Genomic DNA, 17,166 nt, shown 5'->3' with positions numbered 1-17,166 from the left:
AGAGAATTATATAGATTGGAAAAAAAAAGACATTGGGCGGAATGGCTAGGAATATGTGGATAATTTGCTTTCAACTCATCTTTTCTTTTATGTAGGCTTGTAAGTGAGAATTGTCTTAATTTATTCCTGTGACTTTTTTTGAAGGATAGACTGTGTGACTGGAGTAGGCTCTGGAGAATTAGAATATATGCTAATACATGATAATCTAGGGAGGGATCACCTCTGCTAGTTTCCTCATTTCAGTTTGTCTCTTGAGTCTGTTTTCACAGTAAGATGGCTTTTACTTGGCCAGGTTGTGTAGTGAACGGAGACACTGTTCTCGGTTGTGTTGTGTTCCTGTCACATTAGCCGTGTGATCTTGTGTGGGCAGTGCTTTTTTTTCTGCTCTTACATTGCTTTGTTCTGGGAAATTACCTATTTAATTTAATTTAATTATTTTGAGGTAAGCTTTGTAGCTTGCCTGGAGCTCTCTTATATATCCTAGGCTGCCCTGGAACTCCAAGTAGTCTGAAGAGAGTAATCTGAGAGTACAGTACTGGCCACACCCAGTTGTGAAATTGTATTTGTTTATGACTCAGGTTTTAATAGAGAAAAAAACTTACTGTTTTTCTATATGACACAGACTTGATCAACTTTTTTTGGTTGGCAAGTGAGACACAGGATAACACTTCCTTTTATTCTCTGGAGATTCTGTGTCGTTCATCTGCCTCCGGAAGGACTCAGTTTCTTAGGAATTCTCTGTAGACTAAGAGACCAGTGATGCTTAGGAGTAAAGAACATTTTGCTAAGTTTGGTGCGAAGTCCTTGCTCAAGGTATTTGCTGTTTTGCTTCTAATTTTGTTTGCAGCAGTTGTTTGCATGTTTGCTCTTTATTAAGAAGAGGGTCTGCTTGTTCTAGGTGTTATGTGTAGACGTGGAGTAATATCATTAGATGTCAAAGCTCCGCTTTATTGTCATGATTGTCTGGAGTAGAGAAATAGGGCAGGTTTATTTATTTATTTATTTATTTATTTATTTATTTATTTAAAAGGGTAGGTTTATGACAGACACAAGATAAAGGTTTAGTTTTGATTAGAAGTGAATAAATAAATAATAGAAGTTCTGTTTGGTACCCTGCATGTTGCTGCTGCAGCTGCCATGCATATCAGTATCTTATTTTGTAATAGGAAGAAAATGTTAGAGAAACTGCCTCTAAAATCTGCTTCGAGGCACATGGTTTCCGTTTGGCAAGCATTCATCTTGCTTTCGCGACTCACCTTTTGTGTAGTCCTAAAGAGGTGGTCAGAGGAGGATCGAGAACTTAGGTTCTTGGACAAGAAATGGGACAGAGAATGATTCATATTATTGAAGATTAGTCTAAGTTTTGGTGTCTTCCTGCCTTCTTTGGAATAGATAACTTTAACTGTTATTACTGTACTTTATAACATTGCCTTTGCAGTAAATACTGTGTCTAGTTCATTTCCTACATCAGGGGCATCCTTTTCACCATTGTTTACAGCCGCAGCATTCAGAGGAACCCGAATCTTAGTCTAGATAGTCTCACCAGGGCAGCTTTAGTACCTGATGGCAGAGAGGAGAAGAGTTCTGAGAGCTTCGCATGCATGTTTAATAAACATTTTATCGTGAACATGGATCTGTTCTTCATGGTGCTAGATAAGCATGCCCTAGGGCCAGGAAGATAGCTCACCTGGTAAAAGTGCACGATGTGCAGGCTTCTCTTGAGGTCAGATCCTGGAACTCGGGATAGCTCAGTGTAACTGTAGGTGTCTGTACTCTTAGTGACTGAATCTGCAGCCAGGTGGGAGAGCCTCCTGCCTGTTGATCTGGAATCGGTGATGCAGTTTGAGATCCTGCTGAAAACAAGCTGTCTATCCGTTATTATTTTTTAAGTGTGCATGTGGAGGTCAGAGGACAATTTGTAGGATTCTGTTTTCTCTACCATATGAGTTCCAGGGATTGAGATTTCATGGCAAAAGTATCAACTTGCTGAGCCATATTGCTAGCCCTACTTTTTAAAACTTATTTTTATTTTTTACTCAATCTTATTTATTTTACCTGTGTATGCTTGCCATGATGCACATGTGGCAATCAGGGACAACTTGAGGGAGGAGCTCCATTCTTCCTTACCTAGGTACTGTGGACCAGACTCAGGTTGTCAGGTTTGGTGGCAGTTGCTTTTACCTGCTGGGCCTTCTTGCCAGCCCAAAATTTTATTATTTTTTATTTTATTTAAGAAAATTTAAAGATTTATTTCATTTTGTTTGCATGAGAATTTTGCCTTCATTTTTGTATGCATTCCACACGGGTGCCTGGTGCCCACGGAAGTCAAAAGAATTGGCATCCCTGAAACTGGAGTTATGAGTGAGTGTAAGCCACCATATGGGTGCTGGAGACTGAATTCTGCTTCTCTGCAGGAACAGTGAGTGCTCTAAACCCTTGAGCCAATCTCTGTAGTTCTCGAAGAAAAAAATTAGAGCTTTGTGGACAGGCAGGTTTGGTTCTTTGTTTAAAAATATATATATACATACATATACATACAGACACATACACATACATATGCACTGTGGGATAATGCTCTTGTACAATGTAAAGATTTGTCACTCATATTAGTTTAATAAAATGCTGATTGGCTAGTATCCATTCAGGAAGTATAGAGTATAGGCGGGCAACCAGGCTAGAGGAATTCTGGGAAGAGGAAAGGCAGAGAGTCAGTCACCAACCAGATACAGAGGAAGCAAGATGAGAATGCCTTACTAAAAAAAGGTACCAAGCCACATGGCTAAACATAGATAAGAGTTATGGGTTAATTTAAGTTGTAAGAGCTAGTTAAAAATAAGCCTGAGCTAATAGGCAGACAGTTTATAATTAATAGAATCTCCTGTGTGTTTCTTTGAAATTGAACAGCTACGGGACTGGGCTGGACAGAAACCTCTCTCTCTCTCTCTCTCTCTCTCTCTCTCTCTCTCTCTCTCTCTCTCTCTCTCTCTGTGTGTGTGTGTGTGTGTGTGTAATTTTTTGAGTCAATTTCTTACAGAGTAGTCTTAGCTGACCTTTGACTCACTGTGTAGACCAGGTATGCCTTAAACTCAAGAGATTTGAGCACCTCTGTTCCTAGGTGCTGGAATTAAAGTATAGTTTTTTTTTAAATTTATTTTTTACTAATTTATTTTGAGCCAGGATCTCACTATATAGCCTTTCCTGGTCTGAACTCACTATGTAGACCAAGAGTTGTAGAGATCTTCCTGCTTCTGCTTCTTAGGTGCTAGGACTAAAGTGTGTGCCACCACACTTGATTTCAAAATTTATTTTAATTTTGATTTTGTTGTTTGTTTGTTTGGGTATTTTGCCTGTATGTATGTCTGTGCACTTGTACAGAGTTCAGAAGAAGCTGTTAGATGGCCTGGGACTGGAGTTACAGATAATTGTAAGCCACCATTTGGGCTCTGGGGATTGAACCAGGGTTCTCTGGAAGGACAGCCAGTGCTCTTAACCGCTGAGCCATTGCTCCAGCCCCAGTTTTATTCATTTTCAATGGTGAATTTTAAATAGTATCTCACACTAATTCATAATACTATACAACATGAAACATCTATTATAAAACATGACATGATCTGTTTCCAGGACACTAATCAGACAGCTACTTTATTAAAGCAGATGAGAGCTGAATAGCCATTTTCCTTTCAACAGAGAGCAGTTACATAAATAAGACCGTAACCTTTTTTTTTTTTTGACCGTAACCTTTTATATAGCACCTTTGTATGAGAGCAGAAGTGTCTGTCAAGTTAGACATGAAAAGTTAAACAAAGCTGCACCACTTATGGATCTGAGCAGTTTTAGGTTCTCCCTGTGTTGAGTTTTTCTCTTCCAGTTGACTGTTTCTTTTAAATACCAGTGCAAGAATGTTCTGATTTATATAAAATTATCTTGTTTTATGTTAGTCTTTTTTTTTTTTTCACTTCTCCATATAAGATTTAGTTACCTTTTTCCCTTTGGGGATTATTTTTCTTTATACAGTGCATTGCCACTTTGATTTTTATGAGGAAAATACCTTTATTTTTAATTTTTTAAAAAGTAACTGAATACCTTAAGTTTTGTGCTTCATAATTTGGGTAGTGTATGTAAAAATGTTGATTTTTTTTTCATGAAACCTCAAGAAGAACCAAGAGACTGTTTCCCATGGCCTCTGTTGTGCACGTTGTATCCTAGCCCATGAATTCTGTGAAACACCACAGTTCTCTGCTCTACCCATGGCAAAGTATTATTTGACTGCTTTGCCCAAAGTGCCAGGGCCCTGTAGAGCTTACCACTTGATTAGTCAGCTCCCTAGGATATGCACCCTTGCTGTAGGACAATGGTCTTGTACTTTGTAAAGATTTGTCACTTGTATTTTAGTAAAATGCTGATTGGCTAGTAGCCAGGCAGGAGGTATAGGCTGGGCGACCAGAACAGGGAGGAGAATTCTGGGAAGAGGAAAGGTTCAGTCTGCAGTTGTAAGCCAGACACAGAGGAAGCAAGATGGGAACGCCTCATTGATAAAAGATATCAAGCCATGTGGCTAACACAGACAAGAATTATGTGTTAATGTAGGTTATAAGAGTTAATAAGAAGCCTGAGCTAATAGGCCAACCAGTTTATAATTAATGTAGACCTCTGTGAGTTTCTTTGTGACTGAATGGCTGCGGGACCGGACAGGACAGAAACCTCTGTCATCACACCCTTGAATGCAGACATTTCCTCCTTGAATTCAAATAAAAATAATGATTCCTCTATGCAATGCCTTAGGACACAAATATGAGTCCAGAAGAAAATCTTACCCTCAGCTCAATGCCTGTTGAAATGGCAGGGGCAAGCTCACTAAAATAACAGCTGCATGATTTTGATTCTTTGCCACATTGTGATGAAAATGAAAACCATGGAATGCTAAACCCAGGACAAGTGTTCTGCAAGATGAGTTTGAATGCTCACAGTTGGCAGTTGTAAGAGGCCGAGACTTTGAATGCTCACAACTGTAAGAGGTCGGGACTGCTAACTTATTTTATGAGTGAGGAGTCTGAGGCTTAGAGAGGCTAGATGGCTTAAACTGATGAGGGTCCAGCTCTAGAATTCAAACTCTTCTGTATGTGTTAGTCTAAAAGGATTTGAAAAGGCTATCCATTGTAAGCTATGATTTTGGCAGAGCCTTATGTAACTTTGAGTTTGCTAGTTGGCTTATTTTTATGGGTCATTTCCTACTTTATGGTCTCTTAAGCTAGGTTCATCAGATAGTTCTTCTGCCTTAAGACGGATATTGGGTTTCCATCACTCCTGTAATGTGCAGTCCATCCAGAAATTCAGAAGTGGATATAATGCAAACAAGTAACTCTTAGGAATAAATGACATTATCTAGAGGAGTTTTTTCAGTGTGATTTTTTTTTTTTTTGTTTCTCCTTCCAAACTTGAAAATTGGTAGAGGGTGGTTGCACGTATCTCTGTGTACATATATGTAAACCATTTGTGACATATGTACTTGGAGACAACAGATTATAGAACATTTCTGGGTTTATATACTATTAACACATGTCATAATTAACTTAATGACTGTATGCATCACTAATTATCTTTTTTGTATATCTATGTTATATTTTTCTGCCCTCCCTTGCTCTCTGTTGCTCCCTTCTTCCTTTCTGCTACTTACTGGTATTGCTGTGGAGAAGTCTATGCACACATATCTGTGTATCCTTGTTTATGTCCTCTCACAGAAACAGAATTGCTAGCACAAAGGGGATCCTGTCAGCAGCTGTTGCTGGTGCCGAGTTGTCAGTGGACAGCTTCTGTCCCTGAGTACCCGCTTCCCATTTCTCCATAACTTTTAGAAAGCAAGTTTGCAGTTTTAGTTTTGCTTTTTTAGGAGTCTTGGTGTTTATCCCAGGCTGACCTTGAACTCTTGCTTTATCTTCCCCAGTGCTTGGTTTGTAGGTGTGTTAATAGAACACTTTTAATGTTTTAAATGCCATCGAATTGCCACATTATTGATAATCAGTAATAAATGACAGGATCCTGTGCTTTTGTTTATCTTTTGTTTTTAAATTAATATTGTTCATTTTAGTTTCTATAGAATAAGTTGATTTTTAGATTTAATCTATAAATTTCTATGTGTATTTTTAAAATTGGAGAAAAACAAAACAAAACATGTGAAACACATGTAGTCTGAGAGCATGACTAAGAGTGCTTATAGCTCTTACAGAGAGCCTGGGTTTGGTGCCTCAGAACCCATGTGATGGCTCACAACCCTCTGTAACTCAGGCGCTAGTGTATCTGTGGTCTCTTCTGGTACACATATAGGCGTGCAGACAGGACACTCACACAAATCTTAAATCTTTTTAAACATTACATTTTTATTCATTTAGAATGTGTTTGTGAGCACATTCTGCCTGCCTTGCCAGAGTGATGGGATTAAAGGTGTGTCTGGCTTTCTTTGCTTCTGTAAGTGTGTATCACATCCTTGGTGAAGGAACCATGACTGAAATTAACCATGGCATTATGTATTTTTATGATCGTGTTTTATTTTTTTCCCGCCTCTCTTGTGACCTTGGACTGGGTATTCATTTTTGAGCTCCAGCTTCCTTGTGTATAAAGTAGCAAAAGCAACCACCACTCTGTACACAGCACTGGTTGTTGGGCATATATGCTTTGTAAGTGTTTTGTCTACAGTTTTGGGGAAGATTTAGTGCAGATGGTTGTAGTGGCATTTCATTTGTATTTTAATAAATAAAGCTTGCCTAAGGATCAGAAAAGTAAAACAACCACACTGGCCAGTTTTACTGACCAGGAGCAATATAACACATGAATCCCAGTAGCCACACTAGCTTGCTATAGAAACCAGGTAGTAGTGGTGCATGCCCTTTATACCAGAACTAGGGAGGTTATAAGACGGGAGAAGACGGATCTGTCTCATTCTGAGATTCCTGGGGGCAGGATCGCCATTTGAAACTGAGGTTGTACCTCAATTTTTGCTTCTGAGTTTTTATTAACTGTGCTTCACATGGTGGTGTAAGGGATTGGAAGGTAGTAAAGACGGTACTATACAGCAGACATGGACCACTGCAGTTCCTGTTTCTATTAAACAAATCTCTGCCCATATTTGTGTTTTTATGTTGGGAAACGGGAAGTATCTAATAACTTGTTTGCAATTTTTGCTTCTTAATTTTGTAAATGTCATTAGATTGTGTATTATTTTCTGTAAGCAGGCCATAGATACTTTGTAGGAAAAATAAGGTAGAATGGAGCTAATTTGATGGTTTCTAGGAGCAAACTTACTTTATGAATTATCCAAGAACATTTGAAACTTATCATTTTGGGTCAGGCTTTGAAAGAACCAAAGGAGAGCAACGCATAACCCCAGGTCACCTTTTTTTGTTGTTGTTCACAAAACAGAAAGTAAGTTTTATGTAAATCATAAGTACAAGTTATGTAAGCTTGTGGAAGAACATGTATGCACAGAAAGACTATGTGCCAGGCCACTGGAATGGAAGAGTTTTGGATATACCAATAGAGCTAGAAAGTTACGATATACTGATGATCTGAGCCTGGCTTTGTGGTAGCTAAATTCCGAGGCACACTGGGAACAGATGAGGGATTGCACTGGGTCTGCAGCGTGACTAAGGTTTTGTTAGGCATGAGCTGACAAGAGAAGGAATGGTCTCCAGCTATGCAGTGTGACCAAAGAACAAACATCAGAAAACTTGGTGGGAGCAGTGACATGTACTTGAGTCATTTAGTTTGGTTAGGATGTGAACACAGAATTAGGCCAACAGTTCAAGCTGGGGAGAGTGTAACTGTCTTACACTTGTGCTAGAGAATTTACTTTGTCCTTCTGAACAAAAGGGAAAGCAGCTCATTTGGGGAGGATTATGGGTAGTGACAGCTGGGGAAAATGAAGCACTCCCTCTGAGGGACATTCAGAGTCTATTGTCTTAGTTTAGGATGGGATTCCCAGAGCCAGAATGCAGGGAAGATGAAAGAGAATCAGAGCTACTGAGTATTTAGAGAGTCAAATGAATGAAACTTGCTGAGTGGGTGGAGGGAAGTAAAATGCATCGTTGTCCACAGTGATTGGAAGCATCTAGGAGCAGTTTGGCTGAGCAGTTGCATGCTGGGGCATAATTCATATTGGCGTGGGTTTGATTCTCCTTCTTGAAGGAGGAAATGTTTGCATTTTATTTAGATTGCCTCTTTCTAAGTAGTTCTTGTTCTTGACAAGCTTGTTCTAGAAAAGCTCCTGAGTTTGTATAACTAAGCTACCTGCTTGGTATCTTAGTTGGTATTTTAAAAAATTGGAACAAGTTTAGTTGTGGTAAAATAGATAAAGCATAAAATCTACTATTATAACTATTTTTTCTTTTAAAGGACCTTTAAAATTATTTAAGTGTTTGTGTCTGTATAAGTCATGTTTAGGTACCTGTGGAGACCAGAAGAGGACATAGGGACCACTGGAACCAGAGTTACAGGTGACTGTAGCCACCTCATGTGGGTGCCGGGAACTGAACTCTGGTCCTCTGGAAGAGCAGTAAGTGCCATCTTTCCAGCTGCATAGTTGCTATTTTTTTTTTTTTTTTTTTTTTTTTTTTTTTTGAGACAGAGTTTCTCTGAAGCTTTGGAGCCTGTCCTGGAACTAGCTCTTGTAGACCAGGCTGGCCTCAAACTCATAGAGATCCACCCATCTCTGCCTCCTGAGTTCTGGGATTAAAGGAATGTGCCACCACCACCCAGCCTATTTGCTGTTTTTAAGTGTGCAGTTTAGTAGCGTTTCTTAGATTTATGTCGTTGTACAACTGTAATTACTGTCTATACGTTTTCTTCCTGCAGAACTAAAACTACTTTTTAAACTATATATGCCTGTTTTTAATCCACCAGCCACTGGCAACTCTTTTTTCTGTCTCTATTAATTTAGCTACTTTAGATGCTTCATATCATTAGTATCTAGAATTTTTCTTCTTGTAACCAGCTTAATTACCTTGCATCATGTCTTTATGCAGTGTGTATGTGTCAAAATTTGCTTCTTTTATAAGGAAGAACTACATTCCATTATGCACATACCACAAGGGTGGCTTTTACCTCTTGGCTGTTGTATGTAAGCTGTGTGAGCAAGGGTGTAGAAAAGCTCTTTCAGTCCTTGCTCTCAGTTCTTTGGAGAATCTGCCTACAATACCTCAATTGTCATGGTATTCATAACAGTCATGCACTCTGTAGGAGAAAATAATGCTATTTAACACTAATTTCTTTTTAAAAATGTTTATTTTATTTTAGATTATGTGTGCATGTATGTCTGTGTGAGTACATATGAACCTGTGGCATTCAGAAGAGGGCATCAGATCCTGTGGAGCTGGAATTATAGGCAGTTGTGAGCCACCTGATGGGGATGCTGGAGCTGAACTCTATCTTCTGCAAGAAGAGTTTGTGCATGTAACAGCTGAGCATCTCTTCAGTCCCACTAACATCCTTATAAAGGGATAAATATTAATTTGTTAAATCTCATCTTTGAAGCACACATTTTAAAAACATGACCAAAAGGGAGTTATATTTAAAAGACTCTGTATGTTGAAATATTTTGGTTGTGTTGAGGAAAAGCTGTTCAGTGATTTTTCTTTCCAGATGATCTCTCTTCTTTTCCATTACCCACTCTTTAATGGAACTCCATTTTTACTTGAAGGGCAAACTGATAAACTGTTGTTTGATATTTAGAAGGTGGTTATTTGGCAAATATTCTTCCTGTTTCCTCTCCTTCTGATTTTTTCTTCTTTTTTGGTAGAGATGGGGATTGAACCCAAGACCTCATGCATGCTGGACAATGGAAATGGAAAAGTAACTGTCTTAGCCCCCCAAAGCAGGGAAAGAAGTATAATTCCTTATTTATTTATTTAAAAGATTTATTTATTATATATACAATGTTCTGTCTGCATATATACCTACAGACCAGAAGAGGATACCAGATCTCATTACAGATGGTCGTGAGCCACCATGTGGTTGCTGGGAATTGAACTCAGGACCTCTGGAAGAGCAGCCAGTGCTCTTAACCACTGAGCCATCTCGCCAGCCCATAATTCCTTTTTTAAACATCATCATCATTATTACTCAAGTTTGACTTAATTTGACCTTTGTGCTTTTTTTTTTGTATCAGTTCATACAGTGAGTGACTGGAAACCACAGTCAGCACTGCTGTGGCTGTTGCATAATTGGTACTTGTCCTTCTTATTTGTGCTATGTAAATAGGCTTTGACTAGAGCGTATTTAAACTGTTATAAACATTGCCTGTTCATTCCTACAACTGTGTTTTGTGGTAATTGAATTACTAATTGTGAGAAGGAGTTTTAAAATGAGGAACAAAGTGGGAAAATTTATGAATAGTTGCCCAGTAAAGTCATTGAAAGGAGTGTGATCACTGTGTTTTTTCTTCTGTAAGGTAGGCAATAGCTTTTTCCTCCAGTACTGCGTGTCCTTTGTCTTAGGTAGGGTTTCTAAGCTGGGAAGAGAAGTTCTCTTATAAAAGAAAACATTTAATTGGGGCTAGTTTGCAGTTTCAGAGGTTCATTTTAGTATTGTCATGGTGGAAAGCATGAAGACATACAGACATGGTGTTGGAGAGTGAGCTCAGAGTTCTACATTTGATCTGCAGGCAGCAGAAAAAGACTGAGTGCCACTGAACTTGGGCTTGAGTATCTGCAACCTTGAAACCTGTCCCCACAGTGGCATACTTCCTCTAACAAGGCCACACTTACTCCAGCAAGGCCACACCTAACAGTGCCACTCCCTATGGACAGAGCATTTGAACACAAGAGTCCATGGGTGGTGGCATTTGTACTCAGACCACCGCACCCCTAAAACTGTTTCTGTGTACACAGAAATGAATTTAGGAAAGCAGAGAAGATGATGTATTGAGTCACAATGAAGAAAAATCTTGTTACTACAAATGGGTGGTTTATTATTATTATTATTTGTTATTATTATTATTTGTATAACTTAGAGAGTGAGTTGCAGACTACATTTACTACAGTTCTAAGATGATTCATTTGTTGTTGCTTTTACAAAGTCTTTTTGAGCAAATGACAAATTCAGATGATGTCCTAACTCTGAAGAAGAAACTTGGTATCTGCCCAGGGCTTTTTGTTTGCTTAGACTTGCTATTGTGTGTGGTTAAAATGGTCTAGTAGGAGTAGAATTGGCATTCTGTTTTCAAAAGTTAATTCTTGGCCTTTTAAGGGGTGGTGGTGTCAGAGCCCAAACCCAGTAATTTAGGCATGCACTTTTATCCCAGAACCCCCACCCTACTGTGCCCTTTTAATTTAAGTAGGATCTTTTGTATTCTTTCCTGGCTCTCAACTTACCATGTAACAGTATAACCCTTGAACTTTTGATCCTCCTGAGTGGTGAGACTAAAGGCATGCTCCTTGTGCCTGGTTTACGTGGTTGGTCCTAGGGATTTGGAATTGAACCCAGGTCTTGTGCATGTTTGGTAAGCTTACTTTCAACTGAGTTACTCAGCCCTGGTCTTGAACTCTTTATCCTTCTGTCTTTGTGTCTTCAGTGCTGGCAGCAATAGATATGTGCTATCATGGGTTTCTTACCTGTATTTGCTGCTTTAGAATGTGGAAGGAAGACCTCAGTGTGCTCCAGAGTTACACATTTTGTGAGTTATTTTGGTTGGGTTCTCTAGAGTTGGAATTTTTTTTTTTGTTGCTGTTGTTGTTGTTTTAATTTAACTTTCAGATTTGGGCTGTTAGACTAATTCTAGAACTGGATAATTTTTTTCTTTAGTCTGAGGAATTTTGGAGAGAAATGGTTAGGTTTTTTTTTTTCCCATCTGAATATGTTCTTTAGTAGTTTTTGGATAGAAGATTTATGACAGATCTAATGAACTCATAACCCCATAGTTCAGCATGGTTAGTTTTTTCTTGAACTTCATGGATCATGCAGATTTAGAATTAAATTTAGTTTGTGTGGTAAATGGCACAGGGAAGATTTGAATCATATGTGGATACAGAACAGCTGTAACTTCTTTGAGGAGTTGAAAAGTATGGAGAAGGACCATTCGGTTTGTTTTGGTTTTAAAATCTCCTGGTGTGACAAGCCTGAAATTCACTATTTAGACCAGGATGGCATGAAAATCATAGAGATCTGTGTGCTTCTGCCTCCCAAATGCAGGGATTAAAGGTATGCACCACCATACCTAGCCTGAGAAGGGCCATTTTAAAACTTAGAGCCTTAAGACTGATGTGGGTGGTGTTTTATGAGCTCAGATTTCACTAACTGTGTATTTGCATAAGTGGACACTTAAGAATTAGTCTAAGAGGCAGGTGGATCTCAGTGAGCCCGAGGCCAGCCTGGTCTACAAAGCGAGTTCCAGGACAGCCAGAAGGATAACTGAGCAGTTAAAAGTGTTAGCCACTCTAGCAGAGGGCCAACGTTCAGTTCCCAGTACCCACATGGTGGCTTACAAACATCTGTAATTCCAGTTTTAGGGTATCAAACTGGTTCTGTAGACACCAGGAATGCACAGGTACACACATAATACAGGCATAATGCCCACACACATAAAATAAGCAAAAAAAAAATCCTAAATGTATACACACAAAAGAATTAATTTAGGCAACTATTTCATTGTGTAACTTACATTTGACTCTATGTGTTAGGATTTGGGAGAAGGAGTTAAAAATTAATGTATATCCAGATACACTGATGTTTTTTTTCTTCCCGTTTTGTTAATTTGCTTTTTTTTTTGGTTTTTCGAGACAGGGTTTCTCTGTGGTTTTGGAGCCTGTCCTGGAACTAGCTCTTGTAGACCAGGCTGGTCTCGAACTCACAGAGATCCACCTGCCTCTGCCTCACGAGTGCTGGGATTAAGTGCCACCACCGCCCAGCAATTTGCTATTTCTTTCCTGGAATTAAGCTACTTTGGAAGCCTCTTGTTCATTAACGTAAAGTCACACCTTATACCTCTCTTCTGTAATAGCCTTGGACCTGATTGGTAACCATAGTAGCTTGGGGTCTCCTGTGGTTAATGAGTGTGTCATAGGTACTTATTTTTTTCCATGACTGACTAGGTTTTATTAGGAAAGGAAGTTAAGTAATTTGCTTTTAACTTTCTGAGTGTGTAAGGTATTGGATCACAACTGTGATGATTATAGGAAGTTTCAAGGTCATCCTTATGGAAACTAACCCATTTGATACCAGTGTGCTGATTCTAATAGACCCTAAGTGAGGCTGTGGCTTGTCATGTTTTATTCCTCTTCTTTCCTACCCATGGAGCCTTCCTTTTTTCCCCTGAGTTTTGAAAGTGAAATTTCAGACTTCTTATACATATGTGCTTCTTTAAATTTTACTGTATCTTACAAGGTACCTGCAGAAGCTGTCTGATACCCTGGAACTCGAGATTCATATGGTGGTAAGCAACCGTGTGAATGCTGGGAACAAAGGTCCTCTGCAAGAGTAGCTATTGCTCTAAACTGCTGAGACAGCTTTCTAGCCCCTACTCTGATTCCTAATTGTCTGCCTATGCAAATACATAGTCAGAGCATTACCTACATACAAAGAGTTATATGTTTAAAGAATATCGTGTCTTCAAAATTAGCTCTTTCCCATGTATGGTACAGCCCAATTCAAATAAGCTGCATTTGAAGGACCCAGCATCCTCATGAGTCCAGTGGCCATTCCATGGGATCTAGTGTTAATGCAGTGGCCACAGCTCCATTTTGCTTCTTTTAAGTGTGTAAGTTAGGAGCCAGCACTTCAGCATCTGTTTTAAGTGTTCTTTTTTTTTTTTAATTCTTTAAGTTTGTAGCATGCTGTTATCACTGCCATTGACTAGTTTAATAAAATCATTCATTAGGAAGTGACATAGTTCTTTGTGGAAATGTAGCTATTTGGTTATTTTCCTGTATTTAAAAATTAACTCTTAAGCAGGTTAAAATGAAATAGACCAGTAGTATATAAAAAAATAACTGTGCTTAGGCTACATATTTTAAGAAATTCGTAATTTTCCTTGGTAAAGGAAATGGCATGGCTAAGACAGTTTTAGACTGAGAAGAAAACAATGAGAATTGATCAGACTGTAAGATAGCTAATTACATCCAGCAACTCACTTTTAGTACTGGTTATATGCCAAGCATTATTCACATGTTGAAACTAAGAAATGGACCTGGTACTACTCAACTCACCCTTAAGAGTTTAATTAGAGGCCCCGTTTTCATGTCACCTCCTAGGCAGTCAGCTGTGTCAAGATGAAACTGAGTATCTCCTTCCCTGCCCCTAGCTGTTAGAAATTCATTGAAGTGGGCCATGAATGCAAGCTTTGTATGTTGTATGAGAAGCACATGGCCACAGAAGTAGCTACTGATGCTCTGATGAAGAGTGGAAAGGTTATGTGGTCCGAATCAGTGGTGGGCATGACAAACAAGGTCTTCCCATGAAGCAAGGTGCTGTGATCCATGGCAGAGTATGCCTGCTGTTGAGTAAGGGGCATTTTTGTTATAGACCAAGGAGAACTAGAGAAAGGAAGCGCAAGTCTGTTCATGGATGCAGTGTGGATGCCAATCTGAGTGTTCTCAATTTGGTTATTGAGAACACTGAAGAAGATGTTGTCTGCCAATAATTGTCAGAAAGCCCTTAAAGAAGGTAAGAAACATAGGACCAATGTGCCCAAGATTCAGCATCTTGTTATTCCACATGTCCTTCAACACAAATGCCAATGTATTGCTCTGAAGAAGTAATGAACTAAGTAAAACAAGGAGGGTTCTGCAGAACATGCTAAACTTTTGGACAAGAAAAAAGTCAAAGAAAAGCACCAGGAACAGATTTTTAAGAGATGTAGGTTATTCTAGCTGAGAGCTTATACTTTTAAGTGAGTCCAGTCAAATTAAATCTTTAAGGGTAACAAATAAATAATCATACTTTGAATCCTCTCCAAGGAGTTTAATTAGAATAAATTACACTGTTTTAAAGTCTGGAATTGAGAAGAAATGTTGACGTTAATGAGAAGAGTCAAAGTGTACTTTTTGTTATTATGAAGACTATCTGGTTTAGGTCTTAGTCCTGTAGTGTTATAGGATTTGTGAAATTTTCAGGCTTATTTCTGTCCATTTAAAAATATATTACATGGCTGAGCAGAGAAATCTTCCAGCAGTTAAAAGCACTTAAGTGCTTGACTCTTCCAGAGCACCTGGGTTCAGTTCCCAGCACCCGACCCACATCCTGCAGTTCACAACTGCCTCTAACTCCAGCAGTTACAGGGGACTCTATACCCCTCTCTGGACCACATGGGCACTGCACTCATGTGCACCCCTGCCCCCATGTGCATACACAATTAAAAATAAAAAAATAAAAATTTTTAAAAATGGATTGTATGGTACTGAGAGGATAGAATTATGATAGCCCCGGTGCTACATTACAGTGTTACCCTTTTGATGTTCTGTAACTTGTCCTTATGCTGCCTTATTACTATTCATGACAAAAACCTACTGGTCACATTGATGAACTACATTTACGTTGTACATACATGTATGTCTGTGTACCATGTGCACACAGTACCCTTAGAGGATAGAATTAAGTGTCACATTTCCTTGGAACTGGAGTTAGAGGTGATCGGTTCATTGCTAACCACTATGTAGATGCTGGGAATTGAAACTGGAGTCTTCTGGAAGATTAACCACTGCTCTTCACTGCCGAGCCATCTCTATTTCTTTTTCTTCATTTTCCTGAGTTCTTTTTCTAGTGGTTTCTCCAGTTTAATGGTCTATCCAGGAACTGTTTTCTGGTATAGAGAAGCCTAACTACTTCCATGCAGCATAGTAGATAATTTCTTGTGATTTTTTAAAATCAATGTGCAATTTTGTTTTTGTCTGATAAATGATAAAATTAGATGTGTGTAGTAAAGATGAGTGGCGAGCTGTGTTCCTGCCACCCGGCTCCCGGCCTCCTGGCTAGCTTATACCTGAAATAATTACACGGAAACTGTATTCTTAAATGAATAGAGTTTAAACACACTGCCCTAGCCCATTAGTTGTAGCCTCTTACTGGCTAACTCTCACATCTTGATTAACCCATTTCTATTAATGTGTATCGCCACTTGACTATGGATTACTGACATAAGTCTAACCACCATCTGTCTTGGGTAGCAGAAGCATGGCATCTGCCTGACTCTGCTTCCTTTCTCCCAGCATTCTGTTTGGTCTACTCCGCCTATCTAAGCTGCTGCCCTATCAAAAGGCCAAGACAGTTTCTTTATTAACCAATGAAAGTAACACATAGAAGACCCTCCCACATCAGATTTGTGCTAAACAATTGCTGGAAAATAGAAATATGTGTTTATTATTGATTTGTGTGTCTTTTTTGCATAAGCCTCTATGCAGGAGACCATGTAAAAATTTTTCAGGTGAAAAGAGTCTTTGAATGGGAGTGAGGAAGGTTTTAAGAAGCTGTGTTCTAGACCAGCAGTTTTCAGCCTATGGGTCACATCGGATATCCTGCATATCAGATATTTACATTAAGATTCATGACAGTAGCAAAATTACAGTTAGGAAGTATCAATGAAATAATTTTATGATTGGGGTCATCACAACACGAGAAACTATGTTAAAGGGCCGTAGCATTAGGAAGCCTGAGAACCATGTTCTAGACCAACAGTAGTTAGCATTCTTCTTGGAGAAATTCACTTTATTTCCTAAACATTTGTGGTAAGGATGTCCCTTGCTAACATGATTTGGTGCTAGCCTCCTGGGAAAATGCCAGCTTTTCTTTGGCTCCCAGGAACTTACCATCCAGTTGAGGAGTTAAAATATATACAAATTTAAGAGAGTGAGAAGTGCCACAGGGCCAGAGAGCCATAAAATGAACCAACCATCCAGCACTCAAAGAAGCCACTGTCTGTTCAGAGGGGAAGGAAACACAAATTGTGAATAGATATTATCAGGAGGCTCTGGTTCTCATCGTGGCATTGGGTGTTAATGTCCTGGGGAGATTTTTAACTCAGTCATTTTGGGGTGGGGCAAGAAGCTGGTTTCTGATCTGCGCTGTGGTTTATAACATAAAGATAATCTTGTATTTTCTTCTCAGAAACAGGTTTTCTCCTTATTTCTACATATTCTGTTTAATTTTTGACATAAAAGTTGTATGCATTTATTCCTAGGGTCATATATA

General features: G+C 38.9%; 1 protein-coding gene and 1 pseudogene across 7 annotated transcripts in view; both read left to right on the top strand.

The window, feature by feature from the left end:
• Window positions 1-17,166, top strand: part of Akap13 (A-kinase anchoring protein 13) — a 256,845-nt gene that overhangs the window by 9,821 nt on the left and 229,858 nt on the right. The window lies entirely within an intron of this gene.
• On the top strand, window positions 14,050-14,876 carry LOC126508637 (40S ribosomal protein S6-like; annotated as a pseudogene).

Source organism: Alexandromys fortis, unplaced genomic scaffold (genome assembly GCF_014885135.2).
Source record: "Alexandromys fortis isolate MF-2015 unplaced genomic scaffold, M_Fortis_MF-2015_v1.1 scaffold_86, whole genome shotgun sequence".
In the NCBI taxonomy this organism is placed as follows: Eukaryota; Metazoa; Chordata; class Mammalia; order Rodentia; family Cricetidae; genus Alexandromys; species Alexandromys fortis.
This window is presented reverse-complemented; position numbering and strand designations above follow the sequence as displayed.